The following is a 21,294-nucleotide window of genomic DNA, read 5'->3' on the forward strand; positions in this document are numbered from 1 at the left end:
GAACAACCCCAGAGAGCACGCAGGACGGGCCTAGGAGCTCCCGGGAGCCAAGAGAGCTGGAGGGTCTGGGGGTTTGGGGGGTCTGAGGGGTTGGGGGATCTGGGGGGGTCCTAGGGGGTTGGGGGGTCTGGGGAGGTTGGGGGCCCCGGGACACCTGCAGCGCCCCCCAACCCTGTGCGCTGGCCCAGCCAGGAGAGGGCCCGGGGACACCGACAGGACCCAAGCCTTTCATGAGCGGACGGACGCCCCCAGTTCCTTCGGGGAGCTCCTTTAAAGGTGTTCGCCGAAAGCTGCGAGAGCCGCGGGACGCACAGAGCGGTCCTTTTCCTCCGAGGGTGGCTCAGAGGCAGAGTCCCGGAGAAACCCACGCGCCCGGCCTGTGCGGCAGCGACGCCACCCGGACCCCGGGACAGCCGAGACTCACGGGGGAGCGTCCTGAGGCCGCAAGGCCCTGGCCCGTCCGAGATGCGGAGCCCCGGGAGCCCTCCGGGTCCCAGCCGTCCTAGCCCCGCACCCGAGCCGGGGTCTCTCCCGCCGCGCTCCGACCCCGGCAGCCGAGGTCCCAGCACAGGCGCTGGCCGCGGACTTCGGGCGCATTTGGCAGCGGCTCGCGAGGCGCTCGGGGCGCTCCGTGGGTCTGGAGGGCGGGGGCTCCGCGCGCCCGCGGCCAAACCTGGTGCAGACGAAGCCGAAGCCGAAGCCGAAGCCGAAGCCACAGCCCCGGCCGCCCCCAAACGCTCCGCCTCCGCCTAAACCTGCGGAACACTAAGGACGCCGACTCTTGGGTGGTCGCCCGGGAGACCCCGACGACGCCCCGCCCCGTCTCCCGGCAACGCCAAGCAGCCGGCGCGCGAGGAATCCTGGGGAATGTAGTCCCTCCCTATCGGGGGGTGGCCCGAATCGTACGCCGGGTCTTCCAGGACTACATTTCCCAGGGCGCTCCGGCCCCGCCCCGGCACCCCACCCACGGCCTCGCGCGACGGTACCACCGGGCGAGGGCGGCTCTCGCGCGGGCCTCCGGGAGTTGTAGTTTTCTGTGGGAGCTGCGGGGCCTGGTGCCGGGGCCGGGGCGGAAGAAAGACTACAAGTCCCAGGGGGCGCGGCGCCGCCGCCTGAGGGCGGGGTGTACGAAAGAGAAACTCGGAGGCCGCCCGGGTGAGTGAGGGGCTGGGGGCGGGCGTGAAGGCAGCGAGTGGGGGCGCCGGGGTCCGTCTGGGCGGCTGGGTAGGCGCAGGGAGCGCGAGAGGCAGACAAAGGTCGGCGGCCCCGGCCCGGCCCGAGGGACGCCCCCTGCACGTCCCCCATCGTTCAGCGCGCGGAGAAGCCGTCCGCGCCTGGGCCCGCGTCCTCGTCGCCGCCTCCCAGCAAGCCTGGCCGCGTCCTGTTGGGGAGAGGCGCCCAGGCCCAGCGGGACGCCTGGGGAGGGGAAGGGGCGTCTGAGGAGGGAAGGGGGAGCCCAGGGAGGGGCGGGGAGGGGGTCCCTGGGGAGGGGAGGGGCTCCCGGGACAGGGGAGGGGGTCCCTGGGGAGGGGAGGGGCTCCCGGGACAGGGGAGGGGGTCCCTGGGGAGGGGAGGGGCTCCCGGGACAGGGGAAGGGGTCCCTGGGGAGGGGACAGGACGGGCCCCCGGGAGAAGAAAGGGGGCGCGCTCGCCTCTCCTTCCCCGCAGGCGGGAGTGGGGGCCCCGGCGGTCCCCGGTGTCCTAGAAGTCGGCCACGATTCGGGTCTTTTTCCCGCGAGGCTTTGGGATTTGTTTTTGTCCGTTTGTCACCTGCAGTAGCCGAGGGCTAGTGGGGGGGCAGTTTTTCAGGAGCGCGTCGTTGCGGTGGCAGCGAGTCGATGTTTTAGTTTGGGTGTAATTTAAGCCCAGGTGTTCGGGTGCATTTGTTACCACGTTTCAAAGCAAACGCGGCTTCTTCCCTGGGAAACTACTTTGTGACTGAATTCTTACCCGCCTCGTCCTGTTAAATTTCAGGATGTCAAACTTGGCACCCTGTTCTGGTTTTCGTTTTTCTTAGTATTACCACAGTGTGCAGAGAAGGCAGAGCTGCGTCTTCCTCTTTTATTTTTCCGTAGGTTACTGCTCAGGTGGTTTGGTTACATGGGTAAGCTTTTTAGTGGTGATTTGTGAAAGATTTTGGTGAACCCATCACCCGAGCAGTACAAACTGCAACCTATTTGTAGTTTTTTATTCTTCGCCCCCTCCCACCCTTTCCTCCAGAGTCCGTTGTATCATTCTTAGGCGTCTTCCCGTTTCCTGATGGCTTAACCTGGGAAACCCTCGTCCTCGCAGAGGGTGCCGGTTCCGAGCCCCGGAGTAGGGGCAGCCGCCCGGGATGTTCAGTGATGAGCCCAATTACTCAGGTTTCCGTTCCCCGTTTGCGTTCAGCCAGGATGCGTCATGGCCACGTTGTTTTTAACGTATATGTTTATGAATTATACAGAAACGTTATTTTCCTGACACACACACATCCTGCCCCCAGTACTCCTCCTAAAAGCCGGTCAGGCAGGTGTCTCCACGCGCAGTCACCTCAGCGCTGGGGTCCACGGGCAGCATCCCGGGAACCCGAGATACCTCCCAGCCCCTCCCTGCCTTGCCGCTGCTCTCCACCGTAGCTTTGACTTATTGGGTAGCTCATTTAAAGAACGGTTGTGGGTGCTGGGGTGTGAGATCACTTGAGACCAGCCTGTGCAACATAGGGAGACCCCGTCTCTATAAAAAATACAAAATATTATCCAGGCATGGTGGCAAGCGCCTGTGGCCCGTTAAAGTAGGTTGCTAGTCAGACATGAGCAGGGCAGAAGAGGGCCCCTCTACCAGGGACATTTGGCTGGTCAGTGAAGGCGGCCTTGGCCGGGCGTGGTGGCTCACACCTGTAATCCCAGCACTTTGGGAGGCCCGGGGGGTGGTGGTGGGCGGGTCACAAGGCGAGGAGTTCGAGACCAGTCTGGCCAATATGGTGAAACCCCGTCTCTAATAAAAATACAAAAATTAGCTGGGCGTGGTGGCCTGCGCCTATAGTCCCAGCTATTCGGGAGACTAAGGCAGGAGGGAATTGCTTGAACCCGGGAGGGGTAGGCTGCAGTGAGCCGAGATCGCGCCATTGCACTGCAGTCTGGGTGACAGAGCGAGACTCCGTCTCAGAAAAGAAGGCCTAGAGGGAGCGTGGGCACAACTCCAGTAAACTCTACGCATACTTCCTCCCAAGTGCTGGCAGCCGTGCGTGAGGATGGCCTACCCCGAGGGAAGAACTGGGAGAAGTAACACACCCCGGAAGCCTGCCAGTAGAAGACCCGAAGTCAAAGGTCAAACCACGCACTTGATCTCTCAGGTCCCCCAGCCTGGCCCTCTTCCAAGGGTGCTTTACTTCCTTTCATTCCTGCTCTAAAGCTTCTTCATAAACTGTTGCTCCTGTTGTAAAACTGCCTGGGTCTCTTTTGCCTCCTGCCGCTCAAATTCTTTCTTCGGAGGAGGGAAGAATTGAGATTCACTGCTGCTAACGTGCTTTGGTGTCAGAAGTGGGATATGTTCTGCCACTAACAGTCCCAGCTACTCGAGGGACTGAGGCAGGAGGATCACTTGAGCCCCGGAGGTGGAGACTGCAGTGAGCCGAGATCACAACGATGCACTCCAGCCTGTTTCACAAAGAAAAGAAAGAGCCACCGCTTCTCACCACTCCGGCTGAGGATTGTGTGTGCTGAGATGGAGCATGGAGCTCAGGTGAGCCCGCAGAGCTCTGTTACCTGCAGAATGTATCTGAGTCGCGGCACCAAAGTATGTCAGCAGCGGCCTCAAATCTCGCCGCTTCAGAAGAAAAAATTTGGTGGAAGGACATGAGGCAGAAGGAGAGACTGAGGCAAGTTTTAGAGCAGGAGTGAAAGTTGAAGCTTTAGAGCAGGAATGAAAGGAAGTACCCTTGGAAGAGGGCCAGGCTGGCACTGTGAGAGATCAGGTGCGTGGTTTCACCTTTTGACTTGGGGTTTTATACGCTGGCAGGCGTCTAGGGTCTTGCACCCCTTCTTCCCTGATCCTTCCTCAGGGTGGGCTGTCCACCCACGCAGCAGCCTGCTGCACGTGGGCGGGAGCATGCGCGGTGTGGTCACTGGAGGGAGGGAGCATGCGCGTTTTCCCTGGAGGGAAGGAGCATGCGCCGTGTGTTCACTGGAGGGAGGGAGCATGCACCGTGTGTTCACTGGAGGGAGGGAGCATGCGCCGTGTGTGCCCTGCTGGAGGGAGAATGCGTCGTGTGCGCCCTGCGGGAGGGAGCATGCGCCGTGTGGTCCCTGGAGGGCAGGAGGGAGCCTGCGCGGTGTGGGCCCTGGAGGGAGGGAGCATGCGCGGTGTGGGCCCTGGAGGGAGGGAGCATGCGCGGTGTGGGCCCTGGAGGGAGGGAGCATGCGCCGTGTGTTCACCGGTGGGAGGTAGCATGCGCGGTGTGTTCACTGGCGGGAGGGAGCATGCGCCGTGTGCGCCCTGCGGGAGGGAGCATGCGCCTTGTGGTCCCTGGAGGGAGGGAGCATGCGCCGTGTGTTCACTGGAGTAGTGCTCATGCTCACCTGAGGCGTTCTTCCTTTGCCTGTCAAACGTCCCTGGAAGGTCATAGACCAGTTACATGCCGCCGTTTTGCCTCTCAGTGCACACGCTACCGGTTTCGGGTGTTTTCTAGCTATTGGGAGCTGCCTTTCCCTGGCGCTGGCTGCGACCAGTTCTTTTAGAGAGACAGTTAACAGCCACCTGACCATCACCTGATGCTGGCCTGACCTTCCTGGTGGGGGGTGGGCCCGATCCTGCCCTGCTCCACCTATGGCAACAGCCCGACTCGGGTGTGCTGAGCCCAGGGGTAGGTGGGCAGCGTCTACCGTGCAGGTCAACAAAGGGGGATGTCTCCTTCACAGCCCATCAAGGGGTTCGCGGTATTTGTTTCTATCACAGCAGGAGAGGGGATCTTTAGATAGAGAGGCCTGCGTTTAAGGCTCCCAGACAGTTCTCACTGGGCCCTTAAAGCTACGTTTCACGTTGGCTTCCTTTGCTTGCTATGAAGATGACCAGCATTAGCTACACGGGTGCAGCGGAAGCTCCAGCCGGCCCTTGGGGCTGTGTTTACCGGGGTTCGGCAGCGTGAGAAGCCCGCCAGCGGGCCCTCCCGCCTCCCTGTTCAGTGACTGCTGCCGGGAGGCTGGCATTACGGTGAGCGTGGGTGTGGTCTACCCACTGCCCCAGCCGGTGGTTGCTTTTACAGGGTGGTTTTGCAAGATGATACTTATTTAAAATCACAGTGACCTGAGCCATCATTTTTTCATTGAAACGAATTCTTTTTTGTTGTTGAGACGGGGTCTGGCTCTGTCGCCCAGGTAGAGTGCAGTGGTGCCATCGTGGCTCACTGTAGCCTTGACCTCCGGGGCTCAAGAGAGGCTTTCACCTCAGCCTCCCAAATAGCTGGGACCACGGGTATGTGCCACCAAGCCCAGCTATTTTTTTTTTTTTTTGGTAGAGATGAGATCTCACTTCCAGGCTGGTCTTGAACTCCTGGGCTCAAGCGATCCTCCCACCTCGGCCTCCCAGAATGCTGGGATTACAGGCCGGAGTCACCACACCTGCCCTGAAACCAGTTCTTCTAAGGGAAAATAAGGGTGGTGAAACAGTGGATAGCACAATTTAAATTCTCACTAACTTTTACATTGACTTGTAGAAATTTTCACCCCATTATGTAGCTTTGTGGCTCCAATGAGATTTTCAAAATAGAAAATGCATTTATTTAGTTACTGAGGCATAATTTATATGCAGTGAAACACACAGAGCTTGTGTCCAGTTAACTTGTTTTGACAAAGGATTCACCTGCGTAACCCAGACTCCTGTCGTGATGGAGAATCTGCCTGAGACCCGCGGAGGCCGCCTCGCAGGCTGTTCCAGTGCCTGCCTGCCGCGCAGGACCAGAGCGCTGACTCTGAGTGTTAGGAGTCACATGTGTGGGCGGTTTTGCGCCTGCCACGGTTCACACAGAGAACCGTTTTGGAGTTTCCTCTGAGGCGCTGCACGAGGAGCTGCTGTGGGACGCGCTGTTGCGGGCTCGTGGTCTCTGAGGGCGCTCGGGTGGGTTTCCAGCGTCTGAAGACCTTGGGCCTATTTTTGTGCACGTTTGGTGGGCAGGTGGTGTTTTTCTTGGGAACGTGCCCGGGGGAGGCGGCATCCCAGGTGTGGAAGTCCCAGTGGTTCCATGTGTCGCCACAGTGGAGGGGCCGAGTACCGTTTGGTGGCAGAGGCTTTAGTTTGCATTTCCCCGATGCTCACCCGTGTCGGGTACTCCACCCACCTGTTGCCATTCGCACACGTTTTCTGAGTGTCCGAGGACGTCTTTTGCCCAATTTTTGAGGGCCAGGTTGTGAAAGTCCTTTATATATTCCATATACAGGGCTTTTGTCTGGTACGTGTACTGTGAATATCTCCCATTGTTTGATTTGCCTGTTCATTGTATTACTGATGTTGTAAACTAAGAATAAAATCGTAAGTCCCAGCCGACTGAACGAGCTCCCTCTTGGCCAAGGGGACCCCAGAGAAACTTTCAAAATTGAATTTCCGGCCATAAAAGGATGGGAAGTTGGACACACCTGGTTATACTCGGTTTGGACACAACTGACCAGCATTAGTGTTAAAGTGGTGATCACAAGACTGACAGACTGTGGCAATAAGACACCAAGTTATAATCAGGACCTAAGGCTGTGCCAGGCAAGGATTAAATAACACACACACCCCGACACACACACTTAAAGAATGAGGCTCCAGTTCCTTTTCTCTAGCAGTTGAGCAGGCACTGGCCTGAGATGAGCGGAATGGAAACAGTGATGGCTCGTTGCCAGGCGCTAACTGACTCCCTGTTTCCCAGCCATAACTACAGCATCACTGTCCGTAACTTCCTCCTGGTAAGACACCGCCGACCACGGACTGGTTCTGAAGGTCCACGGAGGACGTGACTGGCGTGACTTCCAGGCCCCGCCTCACCTTTGGCCATACAGGGCCTCATTGTCTTACATGTAAATGTCTCACCTCTCAGTGAACATGGGTCCTACGTTACACGCGTGTTTATCCAGTGCACATGCATTAAGACACGCAGGAGAGAGGAGCGCTTGGGCCCAGGAGTTCAAGACCAGCCTGGGAAACACCAAGGCACCCTTTTTACCGAAATAAAATAAAATAAAAATAAAATTGGCCAGATGTGGTGGCAGGCATGTAGTCCTAGCTACTTGGGAGGCTGAGGCGGGAGAGTTGCTTGAGCCCAGGAGTTCAAGATGGCAGTGAGCTGCGATCGCACCACTGCACTCCAGCCTGGGCAACAGCAAACCTCTGTCTCTAAAAGGAAGAAAGAAAGACATTTTAAAAAGGAAGAAAGGAAAGGAAACTGTTCCCATTAAACACCAACTCCGCGTTCCTCCCTGCCCCCAGCCCCTGGTAACCACCATTGTCTTTTCTGTCTCCATGAATTTGACGGACGACCCTGGGAACCTCATGAGTAGAATCATACGGTATTTCTCCTATTGTGATGAGCTGCTTTCACTTAGCATAGTGTTTTCAAGGTTCATCCTTGTTGTAGCATGCATCCAAAGTTTCTTTTCAGGACTATAGAATATTCCACTGTGTGTATAGACCACGTTTGGTTTATCCATTCATCTGTGGGTGGACACTTGCTCCCACCTTTTGGCTGTGGTGAACAATGCTGCTGCAGGCGTGGTGGCCATGGTGGCCCATGCTGCAGACGTGGTGGCCGTGGTGGGCCATGCTGCAGGCGTGGTGGCCGTGGTGGGCCATGCTGCAGGCGTGGTGGCCGTGGTGGGCCATGCTGCAGACGTGGTGGCCGTGGTGAACAATGCTGCTGCAGGCGTGGTGGCCGTGGTGGGCCATGCTGCAGGCGTGGTGGCCGTGGTGAACAATGCTGCTGCAGACGTGGTGGCCGTGGTGGGCCATGCTGCAGGCGTGGTGGCCGTGGTGGGCCATGCTGCAGACGTGGTGGCCGTGGTGGGCCATGCTGCAGGCGTGGTGGCGTGAAGGCGAACAATGCTGCTGCAGGTGTGGTGGCGTGGTGGGCCATGCTGCAGGCCTGGTGGCGTGTGGTGGCGTGGTGGGCCATGCTGCAGATGTGGTGGTGGCGTGGTGGGCCCATGCTGCAGACATGGTGGCGTGGTGGGCCATGCTGCAGACATGAGTGGCCGTGGTGGGCCATGCTGCGAAGGGTGGCGTGGTGGAGGCCATGCTGCGCAGGCGTGGTGGCGTGGGCCATGCTGCGAATGTGGTGGCGTGGTGGCCGTGGTGGGTAATACTGCAGGCGTGGTGGCATTGGTGGCCGTGGTGGGTATGCTGCAGACGTGGTAGCCGTGGTGGCGTGGTGGGTATCTGCAGGCGTGGTGGCGTGGTGGCGTGGTGGGCCATGCTACTGACCGTGGTGGCCGTGGTGAACAATGCTGCTGCAGGCGTGGTGGCGTGGTGGGCCATGCTGCAGAAGCGTGGTGGCGTGGTGAACGAAATGCTGCTGCGAAGTGGTGGCCGTGGTGGGCCACATGCTGCAGGCGTGGTGGCCGTGGTGAACAGTGCTGCTGCAGATGTGGTGGCCGTGGTGGGCCGCGCTGCAGGCGTGGTGGCGTGGTGAGCCGTGCTGCGAACATGGTGGCCGTGGTGGCGTGGTGGAATACGCTGCAGGCGTGGTGGCCGTGGTGGGCCGGATGCTGCGGGCAATGGTGGCGTGGTGGGCGTGCTGCGAAGCGTGGTGACGTGAGCGTGGTGGGCCCATGCAGACGTGGTGGCCGTGGTGAACAGTGCTGCTAAGACATGGTTGTACAAACATCTCTTGGAGTCCTGGTTTTCAGTTCTTTGGGGTGTAGACCCACAAGTAAAGTACCTGGGTCATAGGGTAATTCTGTGTTTAATTCTGTGTGTGTGTTTAGTTTCTGAGAAACTGACATACCGTTTTTCACACCATTTTATATTCTCAGCAGCGTGCACAAGGGTTCCATTCTCTCCGCATGCTTTCGCCAACATTTATTTCTGTTTTTTTGGTAATAGCCATTCTCATGGGTATGGAATAGTATTTCATTTTGGTTTTGGTTTGCATTTCCCTAATAGTTAGTGACGTTAATTGATACTTTTTAATTGAAGATTTAGCCATTTGTATTTAATGCCGATATTAGAGTGTTTGGGTTGGAATCCCCCATCTTTATGTTCGATTTTATTTTTCCACCTACTTTTCCCTGCTCCTCCTTTTTCCTTCCTTTTTTGTAGGTGAATTGAGTTGTGTTTTTTAATCCAATTTTATCTCTCCTGCTGACTTTTTAGTTCTGCCTCTTTGTGTTGTTTTTTAAGTGGTTCCTCTGGAGATTAAATATGCACGTTTAGCTTACTGTAATCCATCTTTAAAAATATTCCTGTGCTTCACAGAACCTTAGCGAACAGACTCCAGTTACACTCTGTGCTCTCGTCGGCATACATTTCACTTCTGGGTATGCTGGAAAATTCTACAACACACTTACTATTATTATTTATTTTATTTTATTTATTTATTTTGAGATGGAGTCTTGCTGTGTCACCCAGGCTGGAGTGCAGTGGTATGATCTCGGCTCACTGCAACCTCCATCTTCCTGGGTTCATGCCATTGTCCTGCCTCAGCCTCCCAAGTAACTGGGAGTACAGGTCACCCACCACGCCCGGGCACTGTTTTTGTATTTTTAGTAGAGACGGGTTTCACCGCGGCTAGCCAGGATGGTCTTGATCTCTACCGCGATCCGCTTCCACCTCAGCCTTCCAAATGCTGGGATTACAGGTGATGAGCCACCGCGGCACCCGCCCACACTTATTATTTTACTTTAGTTAATAGTCTAATATTAAGGATTGATTTATTTATTTATTTTTATTTATTTATTTATTTATTCTTTTTTTTTTTTTTTTTTTTTTTTGAGGCGTGAGTCTGCCCGTCGCCTTCAGGCTGGAGTGTAATGGCCGGATCTCGCTCACTGCAAGCTCCGCCCCGGTTCACGCTTTTATTCTCCTGCCTTCACTCTCGGTAGTTGGGACTACAGGCGCCCCGCCACCGCGACCCTCGCTAGTTTTTTTGTATTTTTTAGTAGAGACGGGGTTTCACCGCGTTAGCCAGGGATGGTCTCTCGACCTCCTGACCTCGCGGATCACTTCCTCGCCTCGCCTCCCAAAGTGCTGGGATTACAGGCTTGAGCCACCGCCTATTTATTTTTTTTTTGAGACGGAGTCTTGCTCTGGTCGCCTCAGGTTGAGTACAGTGGCCGGATCTCGCTCACTGCAAGCTCCGCCTCCGGTTCACGCCATTCCTCCTGCCTCAGCCTCCCGAGTAGCTGGGACTACAGGCCTGCCACCGGGCCTCGCTAGTTTTTTGTATTTTTAGTAGAGACGGGTTTCACCAGGTTAGCTTGTGATGGTCTCTGATCTCCTGACCTCGTGGATCCACCCATCTCGCCTCCCAAAGTGCTGGGATTATACAGGCTTGAGCCACCGCGCCCGGCTATTTATTTTTTAAATCCAATGCATTTACTTTTTTTTTTTTGAGATGTCTTGCTCTGTCATCCAGGCTGGGGTGTGGTGGCGCGATGATGGCTCACTACAGCTTCAACCTCCTGGACTCCAGCGATCCTCCCACCTCCCTCCCGAGTAGCTGGGATCACAGGCGAGCGCCAGCGTCTGGCTGATTTCTGTAAGGGTTTCGCCGTGTTGCCCAGGCTGGTCTCAAAACTCCTGCCTTTGATCCTCCAGCCTCAGCCTTCCAAAGTGCTGGAATTCCAAGTGTGAGCCACTGCTCCTGGCCTTTACTTCTTAAATTGAGAATTTCTATACAATTTTACGGTAGTTGGCCAGACATGCTGAACATATTTGCTGAACGTTGCAGTTGAAAACTGTCAGACACCAGTTTATTCTGCAGTCAGAGGGCCTGGCCTGGGCCTATCCGTGCCACCTACTCACCGTGTGGTCTTGTTCAAGTCTTTTTCCTTATCTTTAAAGTGGGGCGATAAGAGGCATCGTTGACATTAGTGAAGACAGATCCCTTTGCGTGGGGTCTGGCACGTGGCAGGTGCTCTGTAAGTGTTGATTGCTGCTGTTGTCGGACAGTGAACAGGTTTACATCCCTTGGAGACCCAGGATCTGTAGCACAAAGAGACTCGTCCTTTCAGCCCGTGCTCTCCACGTTCTGTGCTGCCAAAGCTTTTTTGTCTCCTTTGAGACAGGGCCTCACTCTGTTGCGCAGGATGGAGTGCAGGTGCATTCCTGGCTCGACCAGTTTGAATGCACCTGCACTGTGGCTTCGAACTCCTGGCCTGAAGCAGTCCCCTCGCATCAGCCTCCCAGGCAGCTGATATTCCAGGTGTGAGCCACCATGTCCAGACCGCAGGCTTGTTACTGCCCAGAGCTGAGCCCCTGGGAAGCAACACCAGTGCCCACCGTCTGGAAACTTTTGGTTTCTGGATACAGAAAGCCATACGATGGGGTTCTTCTTCCAGTGTGAAAGAATAAACTTCTAACAGAGTGACCCTGCCATGGCGCAACTATAACCCTGGACAGAGTATGAGAAACAGCTCCCTGAGGGCTGTGGAGAGGGGCAAATTTTGGAGGCAAGTTTAGACTTGAAGGAAGCAGCCAGCACAGTTTCCTGTTTTTGCATCTTTGCCCTGAGGAGAGCCACAGTCCCCACATGATAGTGTGAGGTGACTAACGCACTGACAGAAAGTCTGCTATCTCGGCCTGGCGCAGTGGCTCATGCCTGTAATCCCAACACTTCAGGAGACTGAGGCAGGCGGATCGTGAGGTCAGGAGTTGGAGACCAGCCTGGCCAACATGGTGAAACCCCGTCTCTACTAAAAATACAAAACATTAGCCAGGCGTGGTGGCGGGCTCCTGTAATCCCAGCTACTCGTGAGGCCGAGGCCGGAGAATCGCGTGAGCCTGGGAGGCAGAGGCTTCAGTGAGCTGAGATCTTGCCACTGCCCTCCAGCCTGGGTGACAGAGCGAGACAAAAAAAAAAAGTAAAAAGTCTACTATCTGGCTGGGCAGCTCACTCCTGTAATCCCAGGATTTTGGGAGGCTGAGACGGGAGAATTACTTGAGGCCAGGTGTTCAGGACCAGCCTGGGCAAAACAGTGTCTACAAAAGACTAGAACATTACCTGATTCCCAACTATTCAGGAGGCCGGGGTGAGAGGATCGCCGCCACTGCATTCCTGCCCGGGCAACAAGGCAGAATGTGTCTCCGAAAAACAAACAAACAAAAAAGAAAGTACGCTACCTTCCTCGTTCCAGGAGCAGGCAGGGGAAGGAGCGAGGCACCCATAGCCACTCGAAAATGAGAGTAGAAGCCCCAGAAGGACTCAGAGAGGAGGAGTCCTGTGTGTAGATGCCACTCGTTTCTGGCAAACCCCTGACCCCTGCATGCACCCCGTGCCATGCAGTGACCTGAGCCACTGCTCACCGCAGGTGTGACAGCGTTTGCAGTTTGAATCTAATGAAATTAATTGCCTGCTAAGTAGAAACATGGATTCTCTTCAGAGGAATATCTCAGAATCCGGTGTCTCCACAATGTGACGTTTGCAATGGGTGGGATGCAGTTCAAACTAACATATGAAGAGCCGGGAAAATGTGCGCCCTTCTCGAAGGGAAAGACGACAGATATGAATCGTGCCCTGACCTAGCTGCTGGGGTCATCAGAAAAGCACTTTGGAGCAGGCTTAGGGACTGTGCTCAGTGAAGAAAGGGGAAATGCATGCAGAATGAACAAAGTGCCGGAAATCTCAGCAGAGGAAACATGTTTAAATGAGCCAAATGGGAATTTTAGGTTAAACAAATACAAGATCTGGCTGGGCGTGGTAGCTCACACCTGTAATCCCAGCACTTTGGGAGGCCGAGGCAAAGAATCGCTTGAGCCCAGGAGGCGGAGGTTGCAGTGAGCCGAGACTGTGCCACTGCACTCCAGCCTGGGGACAAGAGCGAAACTATCTCAAAAACAAAAACAACAACAAACAAAAAAACCAAGATTTGGGCGGGGCGCGGTGGCTCAAGCCTGTAATCCCAGCACTTTGGGAGGCCGAGGCGGGTGGATCACGAGGTCAGGAGATCGAGACCATCCTGGCTAACATGGTGAAACCCCGTCTCTACTAAAAATACAAAAAACTAGCCGGGCGTGGTGGCGGGCGCCTGTAGTCCCAGCTACTCGGAGGCTGAGGCAGGAGAATGGCGTGAACCTGGGGGGGGGAGCTTGCAGTGAGCCGAGACCGCGCCCCTGCACCCAAGCCTGGGTGACACAGCGCGAGACTCCGTCTCAAAAAAAAAAAAAAAAAAACCAAGATCTGAAATTTTATTTTGTTTATTTTATTTATTTATTTATTTATTTATTTATTTTATTTATTTTTTTTTTGAGACAGGGTCTTACTCTGTCACCCAGGCTGGAGTGCAGTGGTGTGATCTCGGCTCACTGCAACTTCCGCCTCCCGGGTTCAAGTGATTCTCCTGCCTCAGCTTCCTGAGTAGCTGGGACTACAGGCACTTGCCACCACGGCCGGCGATTTTTTTTTTTTTAAGTAGAGAGGGGGTTCACTATGTTGGCCAGGCTTGTCTCAAACTCCTGACATCAGGTGATCCACCTGCCTCAGCCTTCCAAAGTGCTGAGATTACAGGTGTGAGCCACTGCACCCAACCAAGATCTGAAATTTTAAAATTCACCAAATGAATATAACAGAAGAGAAATAACAGAGAAAATAGGCAGAGTCCTCAAAGACAGAGGAATAGAAATTGTCCAATCTGTGAAAAAAAAAAAAAAAAGAGAGAGGGTGGAAGCGATTGGAGGAAAAAAACAAAACAAAACCATGAACAGAACCTCAGGGACCTGTAGGGCAATATCGATGAAATGTCTAACACTTCAGGGACCTGTAGGGAGATATGGACATGTCCTAACATGCAGGTAATTACAGAAGTCCAGGAGAGGAGAGGCACAGCTGACAGAAGAAATACTTGAAGAAACAGTAACCAGAAACTTTCAAATTTGGTGAAAGACATAAGTTTATAGTTTTAAGAATCTCAAACAGTATAAATGTGAATAAAACCATACCTGGACCCATCACTTCAAATTTTTTTTTTTTTTTTTTTTTTTTTTTTTGAGATGGAGTTTTGCTCTCGTCGCCCAGGCTGGAGTGCAGTGGTGTGATCTCGGCTCACTGCAACCTCCACCTCCCGGTTCAAGTGATTCTCCTGCCTCAGCCTCCCGTGTAGCTGGGACTACAGGCCCACACCACCACACCCAATTAATTTTTGTATTTTTAGTAGATAATGGGGTTTCTCCTTGTTGGCCAGGCTAGTCTCGAACTCCTGACCTCAGGTGATCCACCTGCTTTGGCCTCCCAAAGTGCTGGGATTACAGGTGTGAGCCACCATGCCCAGCCCCAAAACGATTAAAAACTAAAGATTAACTTTTAAAATCTTGAAAGCAGCCAGAGAAAAATAACAGATCACACACAGCACAGCACTGTCAAGACTGTGAGCTGATTGATAAACCGTGAGCTGACAGACCCTGGGCCGAGAGAGCCTGATCCTACAGAGCCTGGGCGGACAGAGCCTGGGCCGACAGAACCTGAGCCGACACAGCCTGAGCCGACACAGCCTGAGCTGACAGAGCCTGGGTGGACAGAGCCTGGGCCGACAGAGCCTGAGCCGACAGAGCCTGGGCGGACAGAGCCTGGGCGGACAGAGCCTGGGCGGACAGAGCCTGGGCCGACAGAGCCTGGGCCGATAGACCGTGAACTGATAGACTGAGTCTGTGAGATTTAAAAAAAATTTTTTTTTTTTATACAGAGTCTCTGGGATTAGCGGCGTGTGCCATCACACCCAGCTAAAAGATACACTTTAAATATAAAAAACACAGGTAGGCTGAAAGTGACTGCAAAAACCACAAACACACACACACACATATACATGTATACATATACACACATATATACACGTGTATGTGTATATATATAATCAGGCTGGAGTGGCTTTTGTTGTTGTTGTTGTTGTTGTTGTTGTTGTTTGAGATGGAGTCTCGCTCTGTCTCCAAGGCTGGAGTACAATGGCATGATCTTGGCTCACTGCTACCTCCATTTCCTGAGTTCAAGCGATTCTCCCACCTCAGCCTGCCAAGGAGCTGGGACAACAGGCACGCACCACTTTACCCAGCTAATTATTGTATTTTTAGTAGAGATGGGGTTTCACCACATTGGCCAGGCTGGTCTCGAACTCCTGACCTCAAATTACCCGCCTGCCTTGGCCTCCCATGTTGCTGGGATTACAGGCATGAGCCACCGCACCCAGCCTGGAGTGGCTATATTTATGTAACACGAAATCAGTTTCAAGATACAGAGTGTTACCAGAGGGAAAGCAGGGGAGGGAAGACATCAGTTATGCATGTGCCTAATAACAGAGCCTCAAAATACATGAAGCAAATCCAACAGGATTAAAGGGAGAAATAGACAATCCCACAATCATAGGAGGAGATTTTAACATCTCTCTCTCTCCAATTCTTAGAACAGTAGACCAGAAACATCTGAAGACATGGAGGATCTGAATAACGCTATCATCATCTTGACTTAAGTGGTATTTATAGTAACATATCAGGCTGCACGTGGTGGCTCACACTTGTAATTCAGGCACTTTGGGAGACCGAGGCAGGTGGATCACCTGAGGTCAGGAGTTCAAGACCGACCTGGCCAACATGGTGAAACACCATCTCTACTAAAAACACAAAAATTAGCTGGGTGTGGTGACGGGCACCTGTAATCCCAGCTACTTGGGAGGCTGAGGCAGGAGAATGGCGTGAACCCAGGAGGTGGAGCTTGCAGTGAGCCGAGATCACACCATTGCACTCCAGCCTGGGCAAGAAGAACAAAACTCTTCTCAAAAAAAACAAAAACCAAAAGTTACACATAGTAAATAACCAAAGTGCACATGGTACATTTTCCAGCACAGACCAACTGCTGTGTCCTAAAACAAGTTCCAACCAATTTTAAAAGAATCATACAAAGTACACTTTCTGAGCACAAAGGAATTAAATTAGAAATCAACAACAAATAAAACAGGAAAAACTCAAATGTTTGGAAATGAACCCACTTTTGAATAAACCCTGGGTCAAAGAAGAACTCAAATGGGAAATTAGAAAATATTTCCAGGCTGGGGCCAGGCGCGGTGTCTCACACCTGTAATCCCAGCACTTTGGGAGGTTGAGGTGGGTGGATCACAAGGTCAGGAGTTCAAGACCAGCCTGGCCAGCATGGTGAAACCCCATCTCTACTAAAAATACAAAAAATTAGCTGGGCGTGGTGGCACACACTTGTAATCCCAGCTACTCGGGAGGCTGGGGCAGAGAACTGCTTAAAAACCCGAGAGGCGGAGCTTGCAGTGAGCCGAGATTGTACTACTGCACTCCAGCCTGAGCGACAGAGCGAGACTCTGTTTAAAAAAAAAAAAAATTTCCAACTCGGGTGGGGAAAAAACAGAAGAAAATATATTTCCATTAGCCGGGCACGGTGGCGGGCGCCTGTAGTCCCAGCTACTCGGAGGCTGAGGCAGGTGAATGGCGAGAACCCGGGAGGCGGAGCTTGCAGTGAGCCAAGATTGCGCCACCGCACTCCAGCCTGGGCGACAAAGCGAGACTCCGTCTGAAAAAAAAAATAAAAAAAAATTTAAAAAAGGGAAATAAAGAAAAATACAGAAATCAATGGCATCACAAGCATGAAAGAAAAAATGGAAAACCTTAACAATATGAAAAGCTGATTTTTTCCCTAAAAGATTGGAAAGATTGACAAACCTCTACCAAGAATGGTCAATTTTAAGAAATGAGAGCCAGGTGAGGTGGGTCACACCTGTAATCCCAGCACTTTGGGAGGCATAGGCGGGAGGACTGCTTGAACCCAGGAGTTTGAGACCAGGCTGGGAATCATAAGGAGACCCCATCTCTACAAAAAAGAAAAAAGAAAAAAAGAATTTAATGAGCTGGGCGTGGTGGCTTGAGCCTGTAGTCCCAGCTACTCAGAAGGCTGAGGTGGGAGGATCGCTTGAGCCCAGGAGGTTGAGGCTGCAGTGAGCTGTGATCGCACCACTGCACTCCAGCCTGGGCGACAGAGAGAGACCTGTCTGAAAAGCAAACAAATAGAAAGATAGGCCGGGCGCAGTGGCTCATGCCTGTAATCCCAGCACTTTGGGAGACCGAGGCAGGAGGATTGTTTGAGCCCAGGAGTTCAAGACCAGCCCTGGCAACATCGTACTTCAGTTTTATTTCATAGTGAGACCCTGTCCCTACAAAAAAAAAAAATCAAAAAATTAGCCAGGTGTGGCAGCACTTGCCTGTGTTCCCAGCTACTTGGGAGGCCGAGGTGGGAGGATGACCTGGGCCTGGGAGACTGAGGCTGTGGTGAGCTGAGGTCACACCACTGTGCTCCAGCCTGGGTGACAGAGCGAGACCATGTTTCAAAATACTAGGTGACTATTATGACCGATTTTAGGCCAGTAAATGTAGCAATTTCAATGCAATGGATAAACTCTTGGAAGAATGTAACTGGTCAAAAGTGATGGAAATCTGCATGGCCCTCTTTCTGTTCAGGAAATTGAATTCATTACCAGAGAACCTACCTACCGAGAAAACTCCTGGCATACATACATGGTTTCCTGGTGAATTCTCGCCAACATGCAAAGAAGAAATCACAATATTCTTACACAGTCTTTCAGGAAATAAAAGAGGAGGGGGAATGGGTGCTGTGACTCCTCCCTGTAACCCCAGCACTTTGGGAGGCTGAGGTGGGAGGATCCCTTGATTGCAGGAGTTCAAGGCTGCAGTGAGCTATGACAGCACCACTACACTCCACCTGGCAACAGAGTGAGACCCTGTCTCTCTTTAAAAAAGGAGGGCATATTTCCCAGCTGGTTTTATGAGGCAATATAACCCAATACCAAAACCTGACAAAGACATCTAAAAAAAAAATTATAGACCACTATCCTTCATGAACACAGGCAAAAATCCTTAAGAAGGTATTGGCAGGTGAAATCCAACAATAGCCTAAGAGGGCAGCACACCTCGGCCAAGCATGGTTTATCCCAGTGATACAAGGTTGTTTTGATTCATAAATCAATCTTTGTTACCACCATGTCACTAGAATAAAGAAGGCAAGGACGAACAGTGAAATAGGTGCAGAAAAGACATTTGGAAACATTTATACCTGTTTTATGATTTTTAAAAATAAACCTCAGCAAACTAAGACTAGAAGGAAACTCCCTGAGTCTGATACACAGACATCTATGACAAACCGACACTAGACATTGTACTTTTAATGCCGAAATATTGAGCAGTTTATCCCTAAAATCAAGAACAAGGATGACACCCATTCTCACTCTTCTGTCCAACATTATACTCAAAGTCCCAGCCACTGCGATAAGGTAAGAAAAAAGGCAAATTGAAGTCACAAGGATTAGAAAGGAAGAAGTAAAACTGTATTTATTTGTAGATGACATGATTATTTATGTAGAGGACCCTAAGAAAGCTACAGAGAATTGCTAGAACTATTAAGTGAATTTGGCAAGATTCCAGAAATCAAGGTTAATGTGCAAAATTTTATCATTATATAGTAGCAGCAAACTATTGGAAAATGAAATCAGAAATTCCATTCCATTTGCAATAACAAAAAGTAAAATACTTAGTAATTACCTTGATAAAAGATACACAAGACCTGTTCACTGAAAACTATAAACACTGCTGAGACACACTGAAGAAGACGTGGAGGGATGAAGAGAGAGAGCATGTCCCTGATGAAAAGACTCAATCCTGTTCACACCTCAGCTCTCCCGTCAAAATCACAGTAGGCTTTTTTGTAGGAATTGAAACAATGAGTCTAAAATAGGAAACACATCTGACCTAGAATTGCCAGAGCAATTAAGGAAAGCAGAGCCGATTTCAAAGTTTCTGTTCGAATTACTGGGTCAGTAATCCAGTCAGCCACGGTATCCCTGAAGAGGAGACACACAGGTGAGTGGAACCGAATAGAAAGCCCAGAAATAGACCTCACATCTATAGTCCATTGATTTTCAATAAAGATATCAACATAATTCCACATGGAAAGAAGTCTTTTTAGCAACTGTTTATATATAAGGAAAGAAATGACGTTTGACCTGCATTTCACCATACACAAAGGTGACTCAAAATGCAAAAACTAAAACCGTAACACTTCTGGAAGAAAGCAGTAAATGTTAGTGACCGTGAGGTCAAGGCAGAGGTTTCTTAGGACACAAAAAACAAGAACCACAAAAGGAAAAATGGATGCATTCAATTTTATTAAAACTTTCATTAAAATTAAAAATATTTGCACTTCAGAAGATGTCCATAAGAAAATGATAAGAAAGGCCGGTCACGGTGGCTCAAGCCTGTAATCCCAGCACTTTGGGAGGCCGAGACGGGTGGATCACGAGGTCAGGAGATCGAGACCATCCTGGCTAACACGGTGAAACCCCGTCTCTACTAAAAAATACAAAAAACTAACCGGGCGAGGTGGCGGGCGCCTGTAGTCCCAGCTACTCGGGAGGCTGAGGCAGGAGAATGGCGTGAACCTGGGAGGCAGAGCTTGCAGTGAGCTGAGATCCGGCCACTGCACTCCAGCCCGGGGACAAAGCGAGACTCCGTCTCAAAAAAAAAAAAAAAGAAAATGATAAGACAGGGGCCGGATGCAGTGGCTCACACCTGTAATCCTAGCACTTTGGGAGGCTGAGACGGGCGGATCACGAGGTCAGGAGATCGAGACCATCCTGGCTAACACGGGGAAACCCCGTCTCTACTAAAAATACAAAAAACTAGCTGGGCGTGGTGGTGGTGCCTGTAGTCCCAGCTACTCGGGAGGCTGAGGCAGGAGAATGGCGGAACCCGGAAGGCGGAGCTGGCAGTGATCGGAGATGGCACCACTGAACTCCAGCCTGGGCGACAGAGCGAGACTCCGTCTCAAAAAAAAAAAAAAAATGGTAAGACAAACCACAGGATGGAAGAAAATATTTGCAATATACATAAATCTGATGAAGAACGTATTTTAGCCGAGCGCGGTGGTGACGCGCACCTGTAGTCTCAGCTGCTCGGGAGGCTGAGGTAGGAGCATCGCCTGAGCCCCAGAGGTCAAGGCTGCAGTGAGCCACGATGGCGCTGCACTCCAGCCTGGGTGCCAGAGTGAGGCCCTATCCGCCACCCCACCCCACCCCGCCAAAAAAAGTGTATTTTACAACTCCACCCGATTAAACAAAATGGGCAGAAGATATGAGCAGACACTTCAGAAAAGAAGATGTATAAGTGGCTAATAAGCACATGGAAAGATGCCATTGTTAGTCTTCGGGGAAATGCAAACAACACAGACTCCCACACGTGCACGACACCCTGTGTGCACCCGCACTGCCAGTGGGAGGGCAAAGATCCCGCACATGCACGACACCCTGTGTGCACCCGCACTGCCAGTGGGAGGGCAAACAGCACAGCCCCCGTGGAAGATGGCTACAGTTTCTCAGAAAGTTAAATGTGCACCTTCCTGTGGGCCAGCCACTCTGCTCCCAAGAGAAATGAACACAGATGTCCACATGAAGACATGTGCCAGGGCCTCTGCCGCAGCTTCATCCAGTCACCAGGAACTGGGAGCAGCCCAGGCACCCACCGGCAGGCGATGGGTAATGGTGGCGATGTTTGGCCACACGGTGGAAAAATCCTTCGGCTGTGGAAAGGAAGAAAGTGCAGATAAAACAACATGGAAGGATCTGAAGGTCACTGTGTGTAGCCCCTTTGTATAAGACTCTAGAAGATACGGCTGCAGTCCCGTCAACTCCTGGGCGCTGGGAGCCCAGGCTTTTGGGGGCCGCAGTGAGCACTGGTAGCTGCGTGGGACCAGGCGCCATCCCAGCTGTGGTGGCAGCTTCAAGGGGGTGGTCAGACTCACCTGCTTGTGTACTGACATGGATGTGGTTTATTGTATGTAAAGTACACCTCTGTAGAGTTGACTCAATAGCAGATGAAAGTGTTGGTTGAAATCTTGGTCTTCTGGTTGCTGAATCAAAATGATGTTTTGTGACTTACTGTGGTACTCAGGACACCCTTTAACCAGAGAGGGAGCAGAAGGGTCTGTGATGTCTGGAGTTTTCCACCAAGCAGAGGAAGATGGACTCTGCTGGGCAAATGTTAAAGGGACAAAAGGAAAAGCAGACTTGATCACACTCTGTGGGTGGGGCGAGCAGCATGTCTGTGACTTTAACACGTTCC

The 21,294-nt window shown here is 52.3% G+C and overlaps 1 protein-coding gene across 4 annotated transcripts in view; it reads left to right on the forward strand.

Annotated features, from left to right (window-relative positions):
* Positions 1-978: 978 nt before the first annotated feature.
* The window catches only part of C1H1orf159 (chromosome 1 C1orf159 homolog), a 32,478-nt gene continuing 12,162 nt past the window's right edge, over positions 979-21,294 (forward strand). For all 4 annotated transcript variants that reach the window (XR_647277.3, XM_003890944.4, XM_021934720.2 and 1 more), the window contains exon 1: positions 979-1,155. The gene's annotated coding sequence lies outside the window, so the exon portion shown is untranslated. The remainder of the gene's footprint in view (positions 1,156-21,294) is intronic.

Source organism: Papio anubis, chromosome 1, assembly GCF_008728515.1.
Source record: "Papio anubis isolate 15944 chromosome 1, Panubis1.0, whole genome shotgun sequence".
NCBI classification, from domain to species: Eukaryota; Metazoa; Chordata; class Mammalia; order Primates; family Cercopithecidae; genus Papio; species Papio anubis.